Source organism: Mesocricetus auratus, unplaced genomic scaffold, assembly GCF_017639785.1.
Source record: "Mesocricetus auratus isolate SY011 unplaced genomic scaffold, BCM_Maur_2.0 Super-Scaffold_100003, whole genome shotgun sequence".
In the NCBI taxonomy this organism is placed as follows: domain Eukaryota; kingdom Metazoa; phylum Chordata; class Mammalia; order Rodentia; family Cricetidae; genus Mesocricetus; species Mesocricetus auratus.
Window position 1 is genome coordinate 20,501,178 of NW_024429188.1, and position 17,830 is coordinate 20,519,007.

General features: G+C 39.8%; 1 protein-coding gene across 6 annotated transcripts in view; it reads right to left on the reverse strand.

Annotated features, from left to right (window-relative positions):
• Adgrg2 (adhesion G protein-coupled receptor G2) overlaps positions 1–17,830 on the reverse strand; it is a 130,188-nt gene that overhangs the window by 104,532 nt on the left and 7,826 nt on the right. The window lies entirely within an intron of this gene.

A 17,830-nucleotide genomic window follows, 5' to 3' on the forward strand; every position in this document is an offset into this window, starting at 1 on the left:
AACTCCAGTGTCTGTCATTTCATCCAGGGCAGAGCCTAAGCCTTCCCCCAAGAGTCCAGGCTGAGAGAGCATCCCTCATTGTGGGATGGGCACTCAAAGTCCATTTGTATGCCAGGGATAAATACTACCCAATGCCCCATAGATTACTTAGGCCTCCTCATTAACACCCACATTCAGGGGGGTCTGGGTCAGTCCCATGCTTTCCACACAACCATCAATCTGGAGTCCAAGAGCTCCCCCTTGTTCAGGTCAACTGTTCATTTAAGGATACAAAAGGCACTTCCTGTAAATCAGGGGATGGGGATGGGGATGGGGATGGGGCAGGTGACTACTGTCTTACTGTCTATTTGGTAGAAGGTAAGACTCCACTGTGTGGTGGTAAATTTGTTTGCTTCATTGGTTTTTTTTTCTGTAACTTCCAGAATTGTAGTAATAATGACATTATTTCTGAAAACAAAACAAAAAATAATGAATCTTACAGGCAAAACAGTTTGTTCGCTTTTTTCTATGCATGTGACAGCACAATGAAGCTAGATTAAGAACATGATCAGGAGCTTGGTAAAATCTGTGTGTGAATCATAAAGCATGAAATAGAGATATAAAGTGGAGGTGGGCAGGAGAGATGGCTCAGTAAGGCCCAGTAACGCACTTGGTACGATCACAGAGGACCCAGTTTTGCATGGTATCACCTACTCGATGGCTTACAACTGTCTGTAACTCCAGTTCTAGGGGATCTGAACCCTCTTCTGACCTCCATGGGCACAGTACACATATGTTATATAGACATACCTTCAGGCAAAATACCCATACACATAAAATAAAAACAAATAAATCTTTTTTAAAAGGAATATAATGCTCGGAAGTGGATAGGAGGGTTGAGTCAGGGTGGTAAAACAGTCCCAAGAAAATTCCCAGGGAGAAAATGACATCTGAGCCAAGAGTAGTAGGTTAAGGGTGTGCCAGGAAACATGAGGGGACAAATAGTTCTGGCAAAGGCTCTTCGATGACCCACGGGCTCACACAAGCAAAATCATTTTAGTAGTTTGATTCCATGGAACCCATGAACAGATCGGAAGAAAACTGAGTGATGGGGTTGGTAAGAAATGACAGCCAGGTTTTGTACCAATGCACTCAGTGTCTGTAGAGAGCCTAGCCCGGCCACTCCTATAACGTGTGCAAACTAGAGTCAAAACGAGCCCTGTTACTTAATGTAGCAAATGCAGACAAAGATCAGGGCTGTCTTGATCAAACCAGCTCCCATCACCATCCTATCTAGCATGTGTCCCATTAGAGATCAAGACACTGCTTTGCAGACAAAGAAACCGAGAACAGTCTGGAGAAGTTAAATGATTTGCCTGAGGTCACAGAGTTGGAAGTGGCAGAGTGTGTGCTTCAACTTGGGCATCAGAGCCTCAGAGTTCACACTCTTTATAACCTCCACAGTACTTACTGCCTATACCCCGAGGAAGCTGCTCAGGGTAAAGCCTAGCCTATGTTTATCTCTGGGGGGCAGGAGCTAGAGCTGGAAAAGATAAGCACTTTTTGGAATTAAATACTAGCACTTTCCAACACTGGTAACATTAGACAAGCATGTTAACCTGGACAGTCTCAGTTTGGTCACCTGGGAAACAAAATTACTGAGACCTGCCTCACAACACTTCCGCAGCCAGGGTTTGGGACAGTGCTTTGAAAACATAGGAGCATAATACAGGTAATGGTTCCCCATGGCTCTGTAATGGAAAACTGCATTCCTCTGCAGAAGGGCTCAATAGTATTCCCTGTCAAAAGCCCAACAGCTTTGTGGTTCATATGGTGTAGGCTGTGTTCACTGAGCTCTGTAGAGGCATCATCAAAGCCCCAGAGGCAATCTGTAAATGAATAAGCTTGGCTTCTTCCCAACAAAACTCTATTTACAGAAAGAGGTAGAGGTCCCCAGGTAGTTTGCCAACCTCTGGCCTAGAGAGACATTGCTTCAGAGTACAACCCCTCAGCACACTCTGCATCTCATTCCTGATTCTTTTTCCTAATCAGACAGAATTCCTTCTCACCCAACACACTGTATACTTCACTCAACTATTACCTTCTTCCTCCGTGTTGTCTAGGTATGACTTCTGTCTGCTTAGTTTAAAGTTGAGGTCCCAGTGCCCAGTACTGACACATAATAGCAGCTGATTGATGAGGGTGGATGACATATAAGAGCTTTATCAACATTCAAAAGAATGTGGACATGAATGAGTCAAGAAACAAAAGAAACTGAAGGTCTTCTTGGGAAAGGAAAGCAAAATCAGGACAAGTCAATAAGATGAACAATGACAGGGAAAACCTGAGGGGTTAGGGACTACTACTACAAATACATGCACAATCAATTTTGTCATTCTTTGTAAGCTAAGAGAGAAAGAAGGCTTATTCCCAGGTCTGGCTTTGTGGGTTGTGAGCATATAGAAAAATTAAAACTTTGAAAATGTAGAAAGTAACCATTAAATGTTAAATGGAGGTGGTGGTGGTGTATGTATGTGTGTGTGTGTGTGTGTGTGTGTGTGTGTGTACATGTATTATCCTTGCTCTCTTCCACCCTGACAGAAGTTTATTCCCTAAGAGTGTTTCATGAACAAAACCAAAAGCAAAGAAATAAACTGTGGCTATTATCTAGCAATGAGGCTGAAAATGATGTTGAATGAATTACAAATTGCAGAACACAGTCAAAAAGACCCTGCAAAGGTGGACTTTAATAGGCAACTTGACACAACCTAGAATCTCCTGAGGAGTCTCAATGAAGGACTGCCTAAATTGGATTGGCCTGTGGGCATGTATGTAGGTGATGGTCTTAATTATGTTAATCAATGTGAGAAGACCCCCAATCTACTGTGGATGACATCATTTCCTAGGCAGGGTGTTTTGCACTATAAAAAAGTGAGGAATTTGAGGCAAACACAAGAAAGCATATTCATTCTCATCTTTGCTCTTGACTGTGGATGGAATGTGACCCTCAGGTTCTTGCTGCTGGGACTTCCCCTCAGTAATGGACTATAACATGGAATTGTGAGCCAAACATAAACTCTCTCTCCTCAATTTGCTTTTTGTCTAGGTATTTTATCACAGAGAAAGAAATGAAACTAGAATGACACCAATCTAAGTTTGCCATGCATAGATGGAAGAAGAGCTCATGAAGCTCCACCCCTAGCTGAGAAGCAGCTGAGGGAAGGGGAGTCAGTTTTCTTCTGAGATGTAGACCTGTAGACCCTGGTAAGGTGTGTGTGTGTGTGTGTGTGTGTGTGTGTGTGTGTTAAAATCTAGGATCCCCATATTAGAGTATACAAAGCCAGAGTACATGCAACAGCCCCAAGAGGACTAGAATTCCAGATATGCTTTCCCTTGTAGATAGTGACAAAGCACTGACCTGGCCCCCAGACAGCAAAGTCCACGTTAACTGGCTGAGCCACATGTTTGATGGAGATACCCTGCTCTGGATTGCCTATGATGACTGTCTACAATTAGCTGATTCCAGCAACAATGGCCACAATATGACACGACTCACTGTACTTTGGGTACCATTGTGTTGCTAGCAGGGGAAGAGTTATCAACGAAAAATACTGTAGCTGATTAAAAAATACTTTTTTGATAACAAACCATCACTATGAGTTTCTCACAATCATACTTAATATGAAAAGTATCCCATAGATCATTAATCTTTGACATTTCCAAAAGTACTTTAAGTTAGAATAGCTCACAGAACCATTACACAAACACCTGCTGTCATTACACAGAGTTTATTTGTTGATGAAAATTCTAGTTGATAGAGGACTAAATAAACCATCAAGAAGTTGACAAGTTAAACTTCTACCATCTGTGCATGGAGTCAGTATGATGCCCCCATTAAAAGGCCATGTCCCAGGGTGGGTGGTGGTGGTGCAAGCTTTTAATCCCAGGACTTGAGAGGCAAAGGCAGGAGGATCTCTATGAGTTCATGACCAGCCTGGTTACAGAGCAAATTTCAGGACAACCAGGGCTACACAGAGAATCCCTACCAAAAAAAACAAGACAAAACAAAAACAAAACCCCCTAAAATCTTTCTCATACATCCAAGATATCAAAAAACTAAATTATTTTATTAAAAGGTCTCTTTTGTGGGAACTGATAAGAAAATAACTCTGAAGATGAACTAACACAATCCTTGCCAAAGTTAATGATGCAGGAGAATCTGTCTGTAGTACCCATTCTGTTCTCTAGGTGGGGCCAGTCACAACCCATAGGTATCTAGTGACATCACACTTTTGGAACTACTATTGGCTGGGTGGAGGCAGACCATGCCAAGACACATCAACCAGGTCTGTCCCCATTTACATTTAAGCAACACATTTAAACCAGGGGGATGAATCTCAAGTTATGAACTTTTCAGGCTTCAGTCCGATAAATAGGTGAGATGCTGGAGGGAGGGGTGGGTAACTGCAGAGCTGGGACTACTGCTAAGGACCAAACTGTGCCTTGACACCATTTATATGTTGAATCCCTGACTCCCAATGTGGTCACATTTGGAGATAGGATATTAGGAGGAAATTAAGATTAAATGAGGTCATATGGGTGGGGACTTACTCCAACAGAACTGTGGCTTCATAAGAAGTGACAATGAGCTTTTTGCCCACCCCATCTCCTGTCTCCCTCCTTCTGTCTGTTCCTAACACCCCCCCATTCCCTCCTTCTGTCTGTCTTCCCTTAAGTGAGAACACCATGAGACATTACCTCAGCTATCTGAAAGTCAGGATGAGCAATCTCACTAGACATCTTAACCTTGGACTTCCAGTCCCCAGACCTATGGGAGGGGATGGAAAGTCCAGAACCACTTTACTACAGGGGCCTGGAAAGTAACCCGGTGGACATGATTCCCAAGCAGCTCAGTGACATGGAAGAATATTCTGTCAGTGGCCTTATTTTCAGCCACCTGAAAGTTTGGTGTCATACTAACAAATACCAGTGAACCTTGTTTTCTACATCCCCTAGGAACTGAAGCACAGAGATCTTGGGGCCTAGGCTAGAGCTGTTAAATTGTCAAGTGCATTTTTTAACTTCAATTAATTAATTAATTTTATATTCCCCTCCCAGCCCCTCCTCCCCACCTCACCCTTTCTGTTCCCACCTGCCAATCCGCTCCTCCTTTTCTGTCAGGAAAGGGCATGCCTCTCTCTCTCTCATGAGTATCAACAAAACATGGCATATGAAATTGCAGTAAGACTAAGCACCTCCCCATGTATTAAGACTGGGCAAGACCACTCAGTATGAAGAGTAGGAAAAAAGAGTCAGAGGCAGGTACTGCTCTCAGCATTAGGAGATTCACAATAACAGCAAGCTACTCAACTGTAACATAGATGAATTATGTCTAGGTCAGTCCCATGCAGGATCCCTGGTTGTCAGTTAAATCTCTGTAAGTTCATATGAGTCCAGGCTTGTTGATTCTGTGAGGTTTTTTTGTGGTGCCCTTAACCCATCTGGCTCCTACAATCCTTCCTCCTCTCTTCCATAGGATTCCCTGAGCTCCACCTAATGCTTGGCTGTGGGTCTGCATCCATTTCCATCAGTTTCTGGATGAAGCCTCTGATGGCAATTGGGCTAGGCAGCAACCCCAAAACATCACATAGGCAGGATGGACTGTATGTTGAAGGTTATGTGGCTGGTTTGGTGTCCCACTCCCTCCACTTGAAGTCTTGTCTGGTTACAGGACATGGCCACTTTAGGCTATGTACCCACTATTGCTAGAAGTCTTAGCTGGGGTTGTCCTTGTACATTCCTGGGAGATACTCTTGTGTCAGGTTTTTACCTGACCCTGAAATACCCCCCCCATTTCCAGTTGTTTCTTTCAGTACTCTTCCACTCTGTTCCCCCAACAACCTGATCTCTCGTGTTCCCATCTGCACCTGCCTGCAGTCCACCCAGGAGATCTCTTCTATTTCTCTTTTCCAGGAAGATCCAGGTATCCCCCCTCCACCATCCCACCATGAACCCTTCTTGTTACCAAGTTTTTCTAGGGCTACGGATTGTTGCATATTTATCCTTTATTTTATAGCTAATATCCACTTATGAGTGAGTAAATACCATGTTTGTCTTTCTGGGTCTGAGTTACCTCACTCAGGATGATTGTTTTCTAGTTCCATAAATTTGCCTACAAATTTCCAGACTTCATTGTTCTTAACAGCGGAGTGATACTCCATTGTGTAAATGTGCCCCAAGGTGAAAAGTGCCACTGCAGACAATATTATGTGTTGTTTCTTCTGCATTGTAAGTACACAGAAGGAAGATGTCTCACACCAAAAACAAACAGGGCGTTTTTTTTTCAGTTCCACCTGGTTGGTAAAAACAGATTTGCTGAAGAATAAAAAAGTCAACCTCCTGGCCTAGGTGTAGTCATGACAAAAGAAGGCATAGTTTAGTTTCTCAAAGTCTCCTTGGTGTATTTCTGTGATGGTTGGTTTGGATTGTCAGCTTCTTTATTCCCTCGTTTTTCCTTTATTCCTTTCCATGGCAAACTTAGCAACTGTGCCTGGGAAGTCTGAATCATTCTAAAGTCACCCAGGTGATGAACCACACCAAAAAAATCTGCCAAATACACTCAACAGGAGTGGGTTTCTTTGTTTGTTGTTTTTGTTTGTTTGTTTTTCAAAAGCAGTAAGGAGATGGAAAAACAGAGACCACAATGAATATTTAGGAAATGAAAAGGCAAACCACTTCTCAAGATATTTAAAAATTATGCCTTGATATAGGTGTCTGTAAAGGAATGAATGAGCACAGAAAAAAATCTTTGAAGGAAAGGAAAAGAAACAAAAACTTATGCTAAAACCTAAGTTATAAAGAAAAGATTTGAGCTGTATGTGGATGTAGACATGTCAGTAATGTTCAAGGTTATCTACCAACCCTAAATGAACTTAGAGAAGAAAAAAAATTACAACTGTGAAAGCTAATAGGTTTTGCAATCACCTTGAACATGTAATGTATTCTGTCAAATATTAAACATATAAACAACAAAAGTACCAACTGAGCTCAGTTATAGTGATTTTCCTGTAAGTTTTAGAACCATATAGAGCTAAAATGCAAAGCTCAGCTCAATTCTAGCTAGGTATACAATTCAGCGACTGAGTCAGACAGTAGTCTCTGTGTTCAGTCTCTAGAAGCAGAAAACGAAAGCAAAATACACTGTTACTCTTCCAATCATGTTTAAAAGCAAAAACACTTTGGTACACAACCTTCCAATTTTCTTCCCTTTCTCCCCATATCTTCAAATCATGAATTTCAGGTACAGAAGCATGTACTCACAAACATCATAGGTGCCCTTTCCTTAGATTCTAATACACACACACACACACACACACACACTCACACACACACACACACGTATGTAATATCACTTATGTTATTGCAGAACTCGTGCTGCCATGAACAAGGATCCCATTAGAACAGCAAATAACCCTAGTTCCTTCATTATCCCCTTCTTCCTGCATCAGCATCCACATTCAGGCCTGTAGAAAGGGACATTTGAGAGCCAGAGAGATAGCAGAACTGGTAGGGGCTCTTGCCACTTAGTCAAGCCTCATGACCTGAGTAAACTCCCCAGAAATCAAATGGTGAAGGAAGAGCACTGACTCCCAAAGGGTTTTCTTTGAACTCCACACACCTGCTATAGTATGTATGCTCCAATAAATAAACAAATGAATGAATGTAAGGAAAATTTACATGTTTTAACTCCAAGGTTAACATGTCAATTTGTTAAACTCTGCGAACAGTTTTATGTTTAGGAGGGCCAAAAATAAACAAATAGATAGATAAATAAAATGTAACAGTGGTGATCTGTGATCTTTGGTGAGATAACATTTGTCTGGAAACCTTAATTAGGATCTCCACACATAAATCTATTAGATTCCTATCTTCACCAGAATCATCTAAACTAAGCCAAGACATATTGGTGTACAATGGAAAAAAGAGGATATTGAAACTGGATATGGTAGTGCACATTTGTAATCCCCGCACTCACTTAAGAGGCTGAGGCAAGAGGGATGCGAAGGCTCTGGAGACGAGGGTGGGAAGGAAGGAGGGAGAGGGAAAGGGAGACTATTTTGCAGTGTTCATGTGCTGAAAATTGTATTGGACAGATTAAATGCATGATTCATTCATCAATGTGTCTCAAATATCTACTACATTCTGAATACTATTGTGGACACTAAGAATAAAGGATAACAAAGGCAAAGAAACAAATGGGCAGTAAAGTGCAGCACTGAGGATTAAAGGAAGGTAAGAACAAGAGTGAATTAGTGCCTATTTTAAGTTAGCTCATCCAAGAGGTGCTATGAACTGACCAGCGATAGATGGAGGGATTGTGCAAAGAGAACATTCCAAGGAAAACGGCTAATACAAAAGGCCCAAAAGCAGTCTGATGTGCTCAAAGAATCCAAAGGAGTGTGGTAGGAGGAAGGAAGGAAAGAAAGGAGAGCAGAAACAGGAGCAGCAGCATGGCAGGGCATGGTAGAATGCAGTAATGTACAAGAAATTATGTGGCATGGGCCAATTAATGCTTCTGAGATCTTCTAGCTTGTGGATATTGTAAGCCACCACAATCATTCAAGAAGCAGATGGTTAAAGTACAGTGATGGAGAGGACATAGAGAGAAATGGGAACACCTGGGACTGAATTTGAAAACAAAATTGATAAGATTTGTTGATTAGATGAACATAGGACATGAATTTTGTGGGTCTGAAGTTTAAACAACTAAGCAGGTGGTGATGTCAAAGACTGAGATAGGTCTTCCTGAGATGAAGCAGATTCTGCAGAGAGGAATACTTTACTTTGGAAATGTTACACTCGATGTGCCTGATAGCTATCCATGCAGGATAAGTCTTGGGCACTAACAAAAGCCATGCCTGGGAGTGCTGGCACCTGTGGAAAGTCATTGGATTGAATGGGGTCTTCTCAAGGGAATGTTCTGAAATACAAGAAAGTCCCCATACTTCCAGAGTTGACAACATCTGTAAGTATAAGAAGAAGGGACAAAAACAAAGGCTTAGAGTAGAAAAACAAACAAATGCAGGCTAATCATGACCAAAAGCAGTGTTTAAAAAGGGAAAGAAAGAAAAGTAGGTGGTGACTATTTTTTAAATGTTCTTCAAGATGTCTGCTGAATACCAGGTAGGCTAGCTACCCACAGTTCTCCCCTGGCCTCTCTCTCTCTGGTCCCCAAAACCCAATCCCTAAGTCTCAGTCCCAACTGCTACAACAGAGCACCAGTGCAGTCTTCTGCCCACATCCCCTATGTATCTCACAGACCTTCCCCTGCTACCCGCCCCCCACCCAAATCCTCACTATATCCTATACCCTAGCCTCTAACACCAACAGGCACTCCCTGTGAACACACCAACAGAACAGACAAGTAAAACAGGAAGAACACAGCTAACATAATCTCAGAAAATCCAGAGAAGAAACCAAGGAACAAAACACCCAACCAACAAAGACAAACCCAGAAATCAGCTGTTAGACTTATAATCACACCAAACACAGATGCCAAGATGCCAGCAAATAAACACAATCAATAATAGCTAGGGCAATATATATTCTACTGGATCATGGATATCCTACCACAGCAGATCCTGACTATCTCAACATAGCTGAAACACAAGAAAAAGACCTTAAAATCAACTATATGATAACAGGGGTCCTTAAAGAGGAAATGAATAAATTCCTTAAAGAAACCCAGGAAAGCCTGGCGGTGGTGGCGCACGCCTTTAATCCCAGAACTCGGGAGGCAGAGGCAGGCGGATCTCTGTGAGTTAGAGGCCGGGCTGGACCGACAGCCTCCAAAACAATACAGAGAAACCCTGTCTCGTAAAACAAAAACAAACAAACAAAAAGAAACCCAGGAAAACACAAACAATTGAAGGAAACAAATAAAATTGTTCAAGACATGAAAATGGAAATAGAAGGAATAAAGAAAACACAAATTGAGAGAACTATGGAAATGAAAAAAATTAGGAATTTAAACAAGAACTACAGAGCAAACTTCATCAACAGAATGCAAGGGATGGAAGAGAGAATCTCAGGCATTGAAGACAAGATAGAAGAAATGGATACATCGATCAAAAAAATGTTAAATCTAAAAAGTTCCTGACAAAATCATGCAGGAAATCCAGGACACTATGAAAGGACCAAACTTAAGAGTAATAGGAATAGAGGAAGGAGAAGAATCCCAGTTCAAAGGCACAAAAATATTTTCAACAAAATCATAGAATAAAATTTCTAACCTAAAGGAGATGCCTATAAGGCACAAGAAGCATACAGAACACCAAGTAGATTGGACCAGAAAAGAAAGCCCCTTCAGCACAAAATAATCGAATACTAAACATACAAAACAAAGAAATAATATTTAAAACTGCAAGGGAAAAGCATCAAGTAACATATAAAGATAGACATATTAGAATTACACCTGACTACTCAATGGAGACTGTAAAAGCCAGAAGGACCTGGACAGTTGTCCTGAATACTCTAAGAGACCACAGATACCTAGCAAAATGTGATATTCCATAACAAACTCAAATTTAAACAATATGTGTCTACAAATAAAGCTCTAAAGATGAAGCTAGAAGAAAAACTTCAACCTAAGGAGGCTTATTATGCCCATGGAAACACAGGAAATAAATAAATAATAAATAAATAAATAATCTCATAGCAGCAAAATCAAAAGAAGGGAAGTACCCCTACACACAACACATACAAATACACACATACCACTACCACCACCACCACCACCAACAACAACAACAACTATAGTAAATTAACAGGAATCAAAAATCACTGGTTTGATATCTCTCAATATCAATGGTCTTGATTCCCTAATAAAAAGACACAGACTAACAGAATGGACAGGAAACAAGATCCATCCTTCTGCTGCATCCAAGAAACACACCTCAACATCAAGAATAAACATTACCTCAGGGGAAAGCGTTGGAAATAATTTTCCAAGCAAATGGACAGAAGAAACAAGGTGATGTAGCCATTTTAGAATCTAACAAAATAGATTTCAAACCAAAACTAATCAAAAGAGACAGAAAAGGAAACTACATACTCATTAAAGGAAAAATCCACCAAGATGACATTTCAAATGTTAATGTCTATGTCCCAAACACAAGTGTACTGAAGTCTGTAAAAGAAACACTACTACAGCTGAAATCACATATCGACTCACATACTCATAGTAGAGACTTCAATAGCTCACTCTCACTAGTGGACAGGTCATCCAGACAAAAACTAAACAGAATACTAGGGCTAACAGACATTATAAACCAAATGGACCTAACAGAAATTTACAGAACATTTCACTCAGACACAAAAGAATATACCTTCTTCTCAGTATCTCATTGAACTTTCTCCAAAATTGACAATATACTTGGGCAAAAGCAAGTATCAACAGCTACAAGAAGATTAAAATAATTTCCTGCATCTTCTCAGACAATCATAGATCAAAGATGGATTTCAACAACAACAGAAGGTTAACAGAATCATGTAAGCTGAACAACTAGCTACTGAATGAAAAGTGGTCAAGACAGAAATTAAAGAGTTTCTAGAATGCAATGAAAATGAATACACAGCATACCCAAACTAATGGGACACAATGAAAGCAGTACTAAGATGAACATTCATAGCCTAAATTAAAAAAATATTGAAAAGAACTTAACAGCGTATATATAAAAGAAGCAAACTCATCCAGGAGGAATAGACAGCAGGAAATATTCTAATTGAGTGCTGAAATCAACAAAATAAAAACAAAAAGAACAACACAAAGAGTCAATGAAGCAAAGAGTTGGTTCTTTGAGAAAATCAGCAAGATAGACAAACCCTTACCCAAACTAACCAAAAGACAGAGAGAGAATATCAAAATTAATAAAATCAGAAGCGACAATGGGAGCATAACAACAAGCCCTGAGGAAATTCAGAGAAGCATAAGGATATAATTTGAAAACCTGCACTCCTAAAATTGGAAAACCTATAAGAAATGGATAATTATTTGAATAGGTACCACTTACCAAAGTTAAATCAAAATCATATAAACAGTTTAAATAGACCTATAACCCCTAGTGAAATAGAAACTGTCTCCCAACCAAAAAAAAAAGTCTAGGGTCAGATGGTTCTAGTACAGAATTCTACCAGCCTTTCAAAGAGTTAATAACATTACTCCTCAAATTATTCTGCAAAATAGAAACAGAAGGAACATTACCCAATTCATTTTATGAGGCCACAGTTGCCCTGATACCCAACCCACACAAAGATTCAACAAAGAAAGAGAATTATAGGCCAATTTCCCTATGAATGCATGTGCACATTTCTCAATAACATACTTGCAAATAGAATCCAAGAATACATCAAACATTCACCATGATCAAGTAGACTTCATTCCAGAGATGCAGGGATGGATCAATATATGAAAATCAGTCAATGTAATCTACCATATAAACAAACTGAAAGAAAAAAAACAGCATAATTATCTCATTAGATACAGTAAAAGCCTTTGATAAAAATCCGCCATCCTTTCATGATAAAAGTCCTGGAAAGATCAGCAATACAGGGGACATACCTAAACAAAATAAAGGCAATTTACAGCAAGCATATAGCCAACATCAAATTAAATTGAGAGAAACTCAAAGCAATTCCACTAAAATCAGGAACAAGACAAGATTGTCCACTCTCTCCATATCTATTTAATATAGCACTTTAAGTATTAGCTAAAGTAATAAGACAACTGAAGGAGATCAAGTGGATACAATTGGAAAGAAAGAAGTTCAAGTATCTTTGTTTGTGGATGGTATGATAGCATACATAAGCAACTCTAAAAATTCCACCAGGGAAGTCATAGCTGATAAACACTTTCATTGAAGTAGCTGAATACAAGATAAACTCAAAACAAAATAAACAACAAAACAACCAGCAGTTCTCCTATATACAAATAATGAATGGACTGAGAAAGATATCAGGAAAACAACACATTTCAGAACACCAATATTATAAAATATCTTAGGTAGCTCTAACCAAACAAGTGAAAGACTTGTAGGGTAAGAAAAGAGATACCATAATAGAGGAAGCCATTATAGGTTTAAAGAAAAATCTGGCACTAGGGAAACGTCCAGAGATCTACAAGGATGACCCCAACTAACCATCTAAGCAATAGTGGAGAGGCTACCTTAAAGCCCTTCCCCTATAATGAACTTGATGACTACATTATATGTCATCCTAGAGCCTTCATCCAGTAGCTGATGGAAGCAGAAGCAGACACCCACATCTAAACACTGAGCCAAATTCCTGGAATCCAGTTGGAGAGAGGGAGGAATGATGAGCAAAAGGGTCAAGACCAGGCTGCACAAAATCACAGAAACAGCTGACCTGAACAAGGGGGAGCTCATGGATCCCAGAGCAGCATAGGACCAAACCAGGCCCCCTGAACATGGGTGTCAATTAGGAGGCCTGAGCAATCTATGGGACCTCTGGTAGTGGATAAGTGTTTATCCCCAGTGTACGAATGGACTTTGAGAACCCATTTCACACGGAGGGATACTCTCCCTCCCAGGGAAGCATAAAGGGGATTGGATGGGGGGCTAGTGGGGGACAGGGGATGAGTAGAGGGAAAGGGAACTGGGATTGACATGTAAAAAAAGATTGTTTCCAATTTAAATAAAAGAAGAAAGGAGAGAAAAAATTTCAAGTCTTTAAAGAAAGAAATTGAAGAAGATATCAGAAGATGGGAAGATCTTCCATGCTCATGGGTTGGTAGGATTAACATAGTAAAACTGGCCAAAACAATGTATATATTCAATGCAATTGCCATCAAAATCCCAACACAATTCTTTACAGACCTTGAAAGGACAACTCTAAACTTCATATAGAAAAACAAAAAGCCTACTATAGTTAAAACAATCCTATACAATAAAATAACTCCCAGAGATATCACCATACCTAATTTTCAAGCTTTGCTACAGAGCTGTAGTAATGAAAACCACATGTTATTGGTATAAACATAGGTATTTTGATCAATGGAATCAAATTGAAGATCCAGATATAAATCCAAACACATATTATCAACTGATATTTGAAAAAAAGCCACAAATTCACACTGAACAAAAAGACAGCATCTTCAATAAATGGTGCTGGTCAAACTGAATGTCTTCATGTAAAAGAATACAAATAGGTCCATATCTGTCACCTTCTACAACACTCAAGTCCAAGTGGATCAAAGACCTCAATAGAAAAAAAGATACACTGAGCCTAATAGAAGACAAAGTAGGGAATAGTCTTTAATGCATTGGCACAGCAAAAGACTTTCTGAGCAGAATGCCAATAGTGCAGGCACTGATAGCAACAATTAATCAATGGGACCTCATAAAACTGAAAAGTTTCTGTAAGACAAAGGACATGTCAACCAGACAAAGTAGCAGCCTACAGAATGGGAAAAGATTTTTTTCAATTCCACATGTTATAGAGGACTAATACCCAGAACATATAAAGAACACAAGAAACCAGATATAAAAAAATCAATAATCCAATTTAAAAATGGGGTACAGATCTAACCAGAGAATTCTCAATAGAAACATTAAAAAAAGTTCAACATCTTTAGCTATCAGGGTAATGCAAATCAAAACGACTTTGAGATTCTATCTTATACCTGCCAGAATGGCTAAGATCAAAAACACAAGTGACAACTCGTGCTGTTGAGGATGTGGAGCAAGAGGAATACCCCTCCACTGGTGGTGAAGTGTAAACTTGCACAGCCACTATGGAGATTAATATGTCAGCTCCTCTGAAATTGAGAATTGACTTACCTTAATATCCAACTACACCACTCTTGTGTTTATACCAAAAAAGACGCTCCATCTTACCACAAGGACACATGCTCAAACATCTTCATTGTAGCTTTATTTGTAATAGCAAGAAACTGGAAACAACCTAGATATCCCTCAACTGAAGAATGGATGAATAAAATGTAGTACATTTACACAATAGAGTATTACTCAGCTGTTAAAAAAGGTGGTATCATGAAATTTACAGCCAAATTGATGGAACAAAAAAAATCATCCTTAGTGAGGTTACCTAGACCCAGAGAGACAAGTATGGCATGTATTCACTTATAAGTGGCTATTAGTCATTAAGTTAATGATAACCAAGTTATAACCCATGAACTCAGAGAGGTTCGGTAAAGAGAAGGAGTCTAGGAGGGATGCATGGATCTCCCTGGAAGGGGGATATAGAATAGATTTTGTGTGTAAACTTGAGGCAGGTGGGGAAGGGAGCACGAGGGATCAGGTGGTGGGGAGATAGGATGGAGGGAGACAATGCTGGGAGAGACAGCTGAAATTTGGGGACATTTGGGGGGGATATGGAAACCTAGTGCAGTGGAAACTTCCTGGAAATCTATGAACGTGTTCCTATTCAAGACTCCTAGTAATAGAGGATACAGAGTTTCAACTGGTCATCTTTTATAGCCAGGCAAAGCGTCCAGTAGAGGGACTGAGTTGCATTCAATCGAGTTGTTGGTCAAAAGGTCCCATGGAAATACCCAAAACAACCTAGGCTGTTGATAAGAAAATGGGTTGCTTTTCACAAATTGACAGTGGAACCCCATTGTGCACGACAACACCCACACAATTCATTGAACATAGAGAAGTCGAGCTGATGCCTACATGGAGTCTTCACTCTACATTCTAGTCTCTTTCGCGAGGAAAAGTATGCTGCAGGCTTCCAAAAGCAAAACATAAACACCAACTCAGCCACAAAAACTTTGACTTACACTTTGTCCTGCCTGCAAGATATGCTGGGCAATGGGGACACAGAACTTGTCTGATTTCACTTAAGGCCCACTCCACAAGAAGGAAACCATACCCAACACTGTTTGGGTAACCAAGAACTAGAGACTAGATATCCCAAAGACTTTGGGTTAAACCAAATACTACTGGTCTAAAAACTGTATCAATAAAATGACTATTAATGATATTCTGCTATATTCATAGATCAGTGCCTTATCCAGTCATCATCAGAGAAACTTCCTCTGGCAGCACTGGGAACAGATGCAGAGATCCACAGTCAGATATCATGCAGAGAGTCTAAATGAGAGGTTTATATGAAATCCTTCCTCCCAGAGTTCAGGGAATTCCACAGAAGAGGAGGCAGAAAGCTTGTAAGAGTCAAATGGGATGGAGCACGTATGAGCTCATAGACTGAAGCAGCAAACACAGAGCCTACATGAGTCTTTGTGTATATACCATAGCTATTAGTTTTGTTATTTTTATGGGACTTGTGACTGTGTGAATGAGTGGGTCTCTGACTTTTGTGCTTGCTCTTGGGGCTCTTTTCCTTCTGTTGGGTTGCCTTGTCCAACTTCAATATGAAAGTTTTTGATTTATCTTATTATATTTTATTTTGTCTTGTTTGGTTGCTATCTCTAAGAAGTCTATTCTTTTCTAATGAGAGACAAGAGGGAGTTGATCCAGAAGGGAAGGAAGGTGAGGAGGAACTGGGAGTAGATGGAAGGGAAACTATAATCAGGATATATTGTATGATAAAAGATTCTATATTCAATTAAAAACAAGAAAAAAGAGAAATGTTCTCTAATGCCAAGAATAGTTAGCTGGGGAAGTGACAGCTGTACGTGGCAATATGGAATTTATCATGGACTGGAGACAGCTTCTAATCCCAAGTGGATCACATGAGGGGAAAATGTAGAGCAGTTTGGTATAAGCATCCTTTGAAGAATTCCTCTGAGAAGTGACCAGATGGAGGGGAGAAAGTAGATACTAGAACATAAGTATAAGCTTACAGAAATGGTCCAGAAAAGGGGTTCACTAAAGAGAGAATCAAACAGAACAGAGAACTAAGTTTGAGGGCTGGTGAAGCTCAGTAGTAGAATATTTGCCTTTCATATATAAAGTACTAAGTTTAATCCCCAGTGCTAGAAAAAAGAAGTCCATCACAAATGGGCAACAAAACTAAGCATGTATTTTAATAAATTATAAACCATCAAAGCATAGGAATTCATGAGTTTCTATAAAAAATAAATAAATAAACAAATAGGGGAGACAGTATGGCTCTTGCCTAGACTAGCCAGGGTGAGAAAAATCATTATTTTCTACCATCACATTAAAGATTGATCAGGCAAAAATCATCACTAAGCTAGAGAGAAATATTAATGAGGAGCAGAAAATTTGTGTCTTTCGAAAGCTTGCTGATTTTAAAGGAAAAGACAGTAACTGTGCCTATCCAGTGAGGAAATGATACAACACCTTCACTGGGTGGTCACAATTATCATCACCAATAAGGAGGAGATGAGCAACATGAGTTTCCAAGATATCATGCTTTGAGAAGGACATGCCACCTAAGTCTAATGACAAGAAACATTGCTAAGCACAAATGAGGGGTGTTTTATTTTTAAAAAGATAGATCTAAGAAGATATCTCAATTAGTAGAGTGCTTGCCTAGCATGTACAAATCCCTGGGTTCAATTACCACTTAAACCAGGTCTGTTGTGGCATGCACCTATAATCTCAACACTTGGGATGTGAAGGCAGGAGGGTGAGAAGTTCAAGGTCATCTTTAGCAATTTCACAAGTTCTAGGCCAGTCAGATATACATGCAACCCATAAACAAGCAAACAGATAAATCAGAGGAAGTGGTCTCTATGTTCATCATAAGTATCATTATCCTTTAAAAGATATAAAAAGGTTGATGTGATGTTACACCTTTAATTACGGCATTTGGGAGGCACATATCTGTGAGTTCCAGGTCAGCCAGGTCTACCATTGTCTTTCAAAAAGAAAGAGAGAGA